Raw genomic sequence first — 10,000 nt, 5'->3', positions numbered from 1 at the left:
GATGTATTCGCAAAACTGGGAAAAGAATGGCAGCTCACTGATGAAATTCTTAAGGTCTTGGAAGAATTCACATGTCGTCTCTACGTAAGCCAGTCAGAAATCTGTGATGTGAATGAGATGCGATATGAACTGTTCCGTGTAAAAGATGGAAACGTAGAATCTGGACAGTTGCCCCCCTGCCAAAACTGTCTGCATCTACATGCAATGAGGGCCAACTATCAGGCTGCCATCTGGCACAGAGTATTGCAGGCAGACCCAGAAGTCCCAAGTCCGCTGGAGAACAAAGGCTGGTCCTTGGGTGATGACGGAGAACTTATTATCAACTGGATGACAGCTGCACCAGCACCAGACACAGTCTTGGAGTTCCTGTCTTGCAAATGCAAGAAGTCATGCAAGTTGCCCACCTGCCAGTGTATGGTGAATGGACTGCACTGTACTCAGGCCTGCTTACTGCAGGAATGTGAGAACATGAAAGGCGAGGAGGTCCATGCTGAGCAGGAAGAGGGATCTGATGGTTTGGACAGTGACAGCGATAGTGACACATTATAAACAATAATCAATATCATTTGGTGTGATTCAATTCATGTAATTCTCTCCAGTGGTACAATCTATGGAAATGGACTTGTGTTTTTCATGTTGTTGGTGTCAATAAATACTTGCGAGTACACAATATGTTTGTTCTTATGTCAGAAAATATGATGTTTTTCTGAGTAGACCCCACCTATGTTTAAAAGGCTCTGCTGAGCTTAAGCTGTGAGTCACAGATGTCCATAATGGTGCATTGAGTTACAGATACATATAGCTATCAGAAAATCACAATAAAGTTTGGTGCCCCCAGGTGGTACTAATTGGTCAAAATCAGGCGACTGGCTCACGGACTATATACAGTTTATGCATATATATATATATATATATATATATATATTTATATATATGTATATACATATGTATATATCTATATATGTTAGTATGTGTATATATATATATATATATATATATATATATATATATATATATATGTATATATATATTTTTTTATATTTGTATATATATATATATATATATATATATATATATATTTATATATATGTTTTTTTTTTTTTTATATATGTATATATATATATATATATATATATATATGTGTATATCTCCATATTTATGTATATATATATATATATGTATATATGTGTATATCTCCATATTTATGTATATATATATATATATATATATATATATATATATATATATACATATATATATATATATATATATATATATATATATATATATATTTATCTCCATATGTATGTATATATACAGTTTATGTATATATATATATATATATATATATATATATATATATATATATATATATATATATATATATGCACAGTTTATGCATATATATGTGTGTGCATATATAAGTATACATATACATATATATATATATATATATATATATATATATATATGTTTAATGTTTATCTCTATATGTATGTATAAATATACAGTTTATGCATATGTATATATATATATATATATATATATATATATATATATATATATATATATATATATACATACATATACACACATATTTATATTTATACAAGTACGTGCCCGTAAAAAAAAAAATAATAATAAATAAATAAACCACACAGGCCGTTTCTTCGCTCTCACGTGCCCGTATGTGCGTGACCCGGAAGTTCGATATTATTCGCAGTTACGATTATTCGCAATTTATTTTTAATACCCAATTATTCAATTAGCGCCAACGTATTTTACCTTTTCGCAATGTCGTGGCAAGAAAAAACAAAAAGAGAAGAGAAGAGAGAGAGAAAAAATTTACTTCCTTGTTCGGAGCATACCAGCACTCTGATGTTCCCGAAATTTATACACCGTCTAATATGAAAACGATCATAACTTGGGCCATTGTGTTTATCTATAAATGCGCATAAGAAATCGAGAAATTATTAGAATACACTAAGTCATCACTCTCCGGAAGCCCGTACGTTGTAACCCGTAATGGGGAACATGGCTGTGCTTCCCTTCCCCATCGGCCACGCCCACGCAACAACGTGTCTTGCCATTGGTTTGGTAAATAAATGGCCATGACTTGGGAAGCACTTGTCCGATTAATATCAAACCTTGAAAAGGCACATCCTCAGTCCCCAGCAATATACCTGGCAAGTTTCAATTCGATCAGACCAAAGGTTGTCGAGAAACAGCGGTCACACACACACACACACACACACACACACACACACACACACACACACACACACACACACACACACACACACACACACACACACACACACACACACACATTGCTGGAATTCTATATATATATATATATATATATATATATATATATATATATTATATATTATATATATATATATATATATATATATATATATTTATATATTATATATATATATATATATATATTATATATTATATATATATATATATATATACAGTTTATGCATATATCTTCTTCTTCCTCTTTCGGCTTGCTCCCGTTAGGGGTCGCCACAGCGGACCAACTGTCTCCATTTCGCTCTATCCTCCACATCTTCCATTGACACTCCAACCACCCGCATGTCCGCCCTCACCGCATCCATGAACCTCTTCTTTGGCCTTCCTCTTCTCCTCCTGCCTGGCGGCTCCATCTTCAACATCCTTCTCCCGATATACTCTGTTTCCCTCCTGTGCACATGTCCAAACCATCTCAATCTCGCCTCTCTCACTTTGTCTCCAAACCGTCCTACCAGCGCTGTCCCTCTAATACACTCATTTCTTATCCTGTCCATCCTCGTCACTCCCAACGAGAATCGCAGCATCTTTAACTCTGCCACCTCCAGCTCTGCTTCCTGTCTTTTTGTTAGCGCCACCGCCTCCAAACCATACAACATAGCTGGTCTCACTACCGTCTTGTATACTTTCCCCTTCACTCTTGCAGCTACCCTTCTGTCACAAATCACTCCTGCAACTCTTCTCCACCCACTCCATCCTGCCTGCACTCTCTTTTTCACTTCTCTCCCACACTCTCCGTTACTTTGGACAGTTGATCCCAAGTATTTAAACCAATCCACCTTCCCCACCTCAACTCCTTGCAACTGCACCATACCACCACCCTCCCTCTCATTTACGCACATGTACTCCGTCTTACTCCGACTGACTAACATTCCCCTTCTCTCCAGTGCGTACCTCCACCTCTCAAGGCTCGATTCAGCCTGCTCCCTACTCTCCCTACAGATCATGATGTCATCCGCGAACATCATGGTCCATGGAGACTCCAGTCTGATCTCGTCCGTCAACCTGTCCATCACCATTGCAAACAGGAAAGGGCTCAGAGTCGATCCTTGGTGCAATCCCACTTTAACCTTAAACCGGTCCGTCATTCCTACCGCACACCTCACCGCTGTCACACTGTCCTCATACATATCCTGCACGATCCTCACATACTTCTCCAACACTCCCGACTTCCTCATACAATACCACAACTCCTCTCTTGGCACCCTATCATAAGCTTTCTCTAAATCCACAAACACACAATGTAACTCTTTCTGGCCTTCCCTATACTTCTCCATCAACATTCTCAAAGCAAACATCGCATCAGTGGTGCTCTTTCCTGGCATAAACCCATATTGCTGCTCACAGATCGTCACCTCTCCTCTCAACCTAGCTTCCACTACTCTTTCCCACAACTTCATGGTGTGGCTTAACAACTTTATCCCTCTGTAATTTCCACAGCTCTGCACATCACCCTTATTCTTGAAAATCGGGACCAGTACACTTAATCTCCACTCCTCCGGCATCCTCTCACTTTCCAAGACTTTATTAAACAATTTGGTTAACAACCCCACTGCCATCTCTCCTAAGCACTTCACAGTTTATGCATATATATATATATATATATATATATATATATATATATATATATATATATATATATATATATATATATATATATATATATATATATATATATATATACTGTATATCTGGTGCAGTTGTGGTGGAAAACTCAAAACCTTACTCAAGTAACTCCAGTCACAATACAGGTTGAATCATTTATTTAAAACATGCTCATGGAGAAAGGCAATCAATGCAATGTGATTGCTTTCTGGTTTGCTGTTCCAAACAGTTTCTTATATAGGGAAGGGAAATAGGGAGCGTGATGTACTTGCATGCAAGCGAGTTGACCAATCACATTCTGATAGACAAACAGAATGTTTTTAAGGACGTGGTCATGACTCTTTGTTTCAAATGCAAATTCCTATAGTTTGTCCTCGACCACTTTCAAGCTTTATCAGATATTTGCATTGCTTCATTTCCCTCCCCCTTCACGACTATTGCGTTACGTATACTTCATTTCAACATAACAATGCCCTGTGTTCATGTGATTTCTGAAGGTTTACTACACAGCAAATTTGTTATTCAGTCTTCATTAATTGCAATTGAGAATTCCTGCGTCTCACTGACGCCCGTCTCACAGGTGCCTGAACAAAGGCAGCTTTATTTAATTTAACTTAACCAGATTAAATGTAGAAAAGATTATGTTGTTGCACAGTTCACGAGCACACTATATCTATTCATTTTAAAACACCCATTAGTTATGCAATGATCCATTATCAAGTATATTTTTAAGTATCAGAGCAGCAAACAAAATAGAGGGGTACACATTTCATTCAATGAAGCATGGACTAATAATCAGATCTTTCACCAGGCCCAGATGTGCTTGGGACAGCATGGAGATTATACATTCATTATTATTATTATTATTATTATTGTCATCTGGTTTGAAATGTTTGCTTTGAGTGGTGGTGGTTTTGCGGCTCCCCTGGTGGTGGTTTTGAGCATTTACTAGTGGATTCAGGAGAACACTTTCTCAACATGAGAAGGACAAACAATATCTATCTATAATTCCAGCAATCTCTGTGTGTGTGTGTGTGTGTGTGTCTGTGTCTCTGCGACCGCTGTTTCTCGACAACCACTGGTCCGATCTAATTGAAACGTGCCAGGTATATTGCTGGGGCCTTGTGGATGTGCCTTTTCAAGGTTTGATATTAATCGGACAAGTGGTTCCCAAGTTATGGCCATTAATTTACCAAACCAATGACAGGACACTGCTTTGACATCACAATTGTTCTTTTTTTCTTTTTTTTGCACGTATGGGCACGCACGTACGGCCACGCACGTACGGGCCCACACTAGTATTAATCAATGATGATAAGTTTTTTTTTAAAGATATGTTACAGGTATGTGGAACTAACAAGACCACATTATATTTGAACAAAGATTGTGTTCCACTTTGTCATTTCCAAGCAAACATTGAAACAAAGAAACTGACAAGCTGCGAGCAGTCCATTCTACAAACGTAATGAGTTCTGACTTTCTTATTGTCAAAGACCTCATAAGCATGTTTTTTTCTGCAAGCATTTTAAACCTTTGTCTCAACCCTGTGTCAGTGCTTTTACCCATGATGCTTTCTGGTGAACCATTCCTTGTACAGTGGCAAAGTGACTTTAGCCAATGCCTTACAACAAATTTTATACCTCCATATTATTTAAAAGCATTTGAAAGCATTTGAAGAGAAATGAGTACGTAATTTGTGGACAAAGAACATTTATCTCAATATGAAAACTAAAAAAACTTGCTTCGGCATGATCAATGCAGAAACACCAATACTTTTTGATAGTCATGTGATCGACAGAGCTTTCTATCACCTTATATGTCCATAAATTGTTGGTGTAGCATATTATTCACATTTCACAAGATGGGATTAATTATTTTACTTCCACATTTCCCCCTTTTGTTCTTTTACATCAATTTACATCATCAACGACAATTTACATCAATTTTACCCGTGATCCACCAAACCTCATTCCTGGAGGAAAAAACAGCTCTTTTACTCAAGTTCACCCAAATTTATTGGTGGTGGGTGTCCATAGTATGCTGGAGATAGACAATCCCAATAGTACCCCCAACCTAGCTGATGAGCATGTTTCCAACAACTCAGCCACCTGCTTCAAGGCCTGGTCACAAACTGCAAAAGTGTGCCATCAAAGGCCAGAAGGGCAAGTGGGCCACAATGTAGATAGAGCAGTGTTCGATGGGAAACACAGTCAAGTCACTTCCTGAGCCATGGAGAAGGCAGGCCCCATAGGTATGGAGCTTGGGCCAAATAATGAGTTGCAGGTGACTCACCGTATGCCCCCTCGGGGCCCTCGTTGTGTGTGTCACCTCAACGGTAAGACCAAGATGCATTTGCAGAGCGAGGTTCGTGAATGTTGTCAGTGTTGCACCAACAGGCAGGTGCCATTCATGGTGGACTCACCTCTTTACCTCTCCTGGTTTAGGCTTGTCCAACCTTCTCTTCAGTGGCTTTCTTTCATTTTCTCATTTAATCTCCTAAGGAAGGGGATCATGCTGTGATCACGGGATGAATGCCCAATCAGCCAAACATGGGGGACATCCCTTCATTCAATCTCTCAGTTGAAGTATCTCAAATCTCGATTAGGCAAAATCATATAGACAGCACTGCTTTCACCACTCCAAAACAAAATAAAATCAAAGTTAAATTTTAAGCGCAATGGGTAAAATGATTGAATTTAACAGTTCATACAGACCGTAAATTCCTTCACTTAATGCCATTAATGGCTATTAAACAAAAAAATTTAACACCTTAACTTGTATGAACATTCAGTCCATCATTTACAATATCTTTTCTCTGCAACACTAAGCACAACATTGCATCCAATTGTTTATCATTCCTTCTTGTGCCTCTGGTATTCCCACATCATCACATCTACCATCAACTTGAAGTTTTCTCTGAATATTTAATGAGGCAAGCACTAAATAGCTTATATAAATATATGTATTAAGTTTTTTCCCTTTAAATACAAAGACCATCTGTCATTTGCCATATACATTTTCCCCTTGCCTACAGTACACTTAGTTAATCACAAGATCCTATAGCATGTTAACTAAGTTTCTGATATTTTCCAGCCATATTCAGAAATCTCATGAGTTCAGTTTTGGATTGGTGTTATCCCATCACACATCTTATTTTGCTTTTATCTATAAACTGCATTGTTTTTTATTTGAAAATTAACAGATATCAATGATCTGTGAAAGCAATTATTAGAAATGCAATTTAATCTACGTCCACTCAGAATAATTTTCATCATTATCAGGTCTTGCAATGTCATCACATTGGTCATCTATCTCGATTTCACAGACACTACATGGCCAAAAGTATGTGGACACCAGCTCGTCCAACATCTCATTCCAAGATCATGGGCGTTAATATGGAGTTGGTCCCCCCCCCCTTTTTTCTGCTATAACAGCCTCCACTCCTCTGGGAAGGCATTCCACGAGATGTTGGAACATTGCTGCGGGGATTTTCTTCCATTCAGCCAAAATAGCATTAGTGAGGTCGGGCACTGATGTTGGACGATTAGGTCTGGCTCTCGCAGTCAGCATTCTAATTCATCCCAAAGGTGTTCGATGGGGTTGAGGTCAGGGCTCTGTGCATGCCAGTCAAGTTCTTCCACACTGATCTCGACAAACCATTTTTGTATGGACCTCGCTTTGTGTGCAGGGGCATTGTCATGCTGAAACAGGAAAGGGCCTTCCCTAAACTATTGCCGCAAAGTTGGAAGCACAGAATCGTCTAGAATGTCATTGTATGCTGTCGCATTAAGATTTCTCTTCACTGGAACTAAGAGGCCTATCCCGAACTATGAAAAATAGCCTCAGACCATTGTTCCTCCTCCACCAAACTTTACAGTTAGGACTATGCATTCGGGCAGGTAGCGTTCTACTGGAGTCCGCCAAACCCAGATTTGTCTGTTGGACTGCCAGATGGTGAAGCGTGATTCATCACTCCAGAGAACGCGTTTCCACTGCTCCAGTGTCCGATGACAGTGAGCTTTCACCACTCCAGCGGACGCTTGGCATTGCGCATGGTTATCTTAGGCTTATGTGAGGCTGCTCGGCCATGGAAACCCATTTCCTGAAGCTCTCAACGAACAGCGTTTGCGCTGACATTGCTTCCGGAGGCAGTTTGGAACTTGGTAGTGAGTGATGCATCCGACGACAGAAAATTTTTCCGCCATACTCGCTTCAGCATTCGGCAGTCCCGTTCTGTGAGCTTGTGTGGCCTACCACTTCGTGGCTGAGCTGTTGTTGCTCCTAGACATTTCTACTTCACAACAACAGCACATAGAACTGACTGGGGCAGCTCTATCGGGGCAGAAATTTTATGAACTAAGTTGTTGGAAAGGTGGCGTCCTATGACGGTGCCACGTTGAAAGTCACTGAGCTCTTCAGTATGGCCCCTTCTACTGCCAATGTTTGTCTTTGGAGATTGCATGGCTGTGTACTTGATTTTATACACCTGTCAGCAATGGGTGTGGCTGAGATAGCCAAATCCACTAATTAGAAGGAGTGTCCACATACCTTTGGCCATGTAATTAATGTAGCTTCCAGACCACATCATCAAAATCGTCCCCCTGACCCATACATGAATGGCACATGAAACCTGTGTGACCACAGTCTTGGCAACAATTTTCCCCATGCAAACCAATATAATTTAACGACACATATTACAATAACCATTATTATCACGAGCAGTATAACTCCAAGGAAAAGGTATTGCAGAATCTTCACACCTTCCTAGCAACGTGGCCAGCCAGACTGGCAATGTGTTCAGAGTTATTCTCAGTCAGATTCATTATCCAATTGCGAAATTTGCATTTTGCACAGTCTCTCGATTTCCACTTCTTCTGCAGAGTCCAGTTAGTTAGAGTCTATTCCAGGAAACTCTTCACAAAGACTGTGAGATTCCGTTTCATTGTCATGATCCTTTTGTACACTGGATCTATCATTTTGTAGGGGCTCATTGCGGAGTGTCATCATTGTTCTTGTCATTTTCTTCAAGCAGATTGAAATCAAAGTTTTAATGCCAACTATTACTAATACAATAGCAAGTACAATTACCAAGCCTATAAATATATAGTGGAGAATTTTCATTCCAAGAATACCAAATATATTCCCTAACCACTCAAAAACACCTCCCTTAGTATAATTGTGAGATTTTGCTCCTTCCTTTCTTATCTTCTTAGTTATGCTGGAGGTGTGCTCTGAATTATCAGGTGTGTAAGTACAACATTCTGTTCCTATTACTGCGCATGTGCCCCCTTTTTCTGCTCTAAAGAAATCTCATGCCATACGGTTTTGCATTGCCTTGGTCCTTATTACCTCTGCCACCGAAAGTGTAGGAGGTTATGTTTTCACCCTTCTCTCTCTGTTTGTTTGTTTGCTTGTCTGTCTGTCTGTTTGTGTGCAGGATATCTCAAAAAGTTGTAGACGGATCTGGATGAAATTTGGTGGGCAGGTTGGGTGTGTGACAAGGATAAACTGATTAGATTTTTGTGAAGATATGGATCCGGATCCGACTACTAGAATTTTTAAAGTGATTCTTCACCATTGAGAGATACAGCCAACAATGATATATCGCATGATGTTTCAAAAATGTATTGGGCCCAATATATTCTTGTGGATCAGGCATTACATGGCGGAGGTATGCGCTCTACCGAGTGCCCTTCTAGTTTTTAACTCTCTTCCTGCTTTCGAAGTTCCACATACAGGTAGTATTACAATTACAACCCACTCTCGCATTGTAATGGTCCTTTTTTCCCCTCTGATGTAAAGCTTTGAACAGGGAATTTTGAGCAGGTGCATATGGGGTACAACATAACCCAAGTAACAAGAACCTGACCAATACATAGAAGCCAGGGATATACTTTATATCCACATATGAAGTACGTATTATTCCATGTTACTCTGATTTTGATAGGAAAAGTTTCTTTAGCACTTAATATTATGTTGGGAAACCCTGGAGCTCCTGGTATGATTGAGTTGCTTCGTGATCTTGCATCGAAATAATGTTTACAGGTGAACTTTCTTGTGTGAATGTTTTTTT

At 39.1% G+C, this 10,000-nt stretch overlaps 1 protein-coding gene and 1 pseudogene across 14 annotated transcripts in view; one reads left to right on the top strand and one right to left on the bottom strand.

Annotated features, from left to right (window-relative positions):
- LOC147030040 (uncharacterized) overlaps positions 1-10,000 on the top strand; it is a 244,532-nt gene that overhangs the window by 219,025 nt on the left and 15,507 nt on the right. The window lies entirely within an intron of this gene.
- The window catches only part of LOC147030041 (syncytin-1-like), a 6,247-nt pseudogene continuing 5,061 nt past the window's right edge, over positions 8,815-10,000 (bottom strand).

The sequence above is a fragment of the Eptatretus burgeri genome, chromosome 3 (assembly GCF_056783735.1).
Source record: "Eptatretus burgeri isolate ZD-2024b chromosome 3, Ebu_testis_v1, whole genome shotgun sequence".
Classification (NCBI taxonomy): Eukaryota; Metazoa; Chordata; class Myxini; order Myxiniformes; family Myxinidae; genus Eptatretus; species Eptatretus burgeri.
Note: the sequence above shows the minus strand (reverse complement) of the source record. Positions and strands in the feature narration are given on the sequence as shown.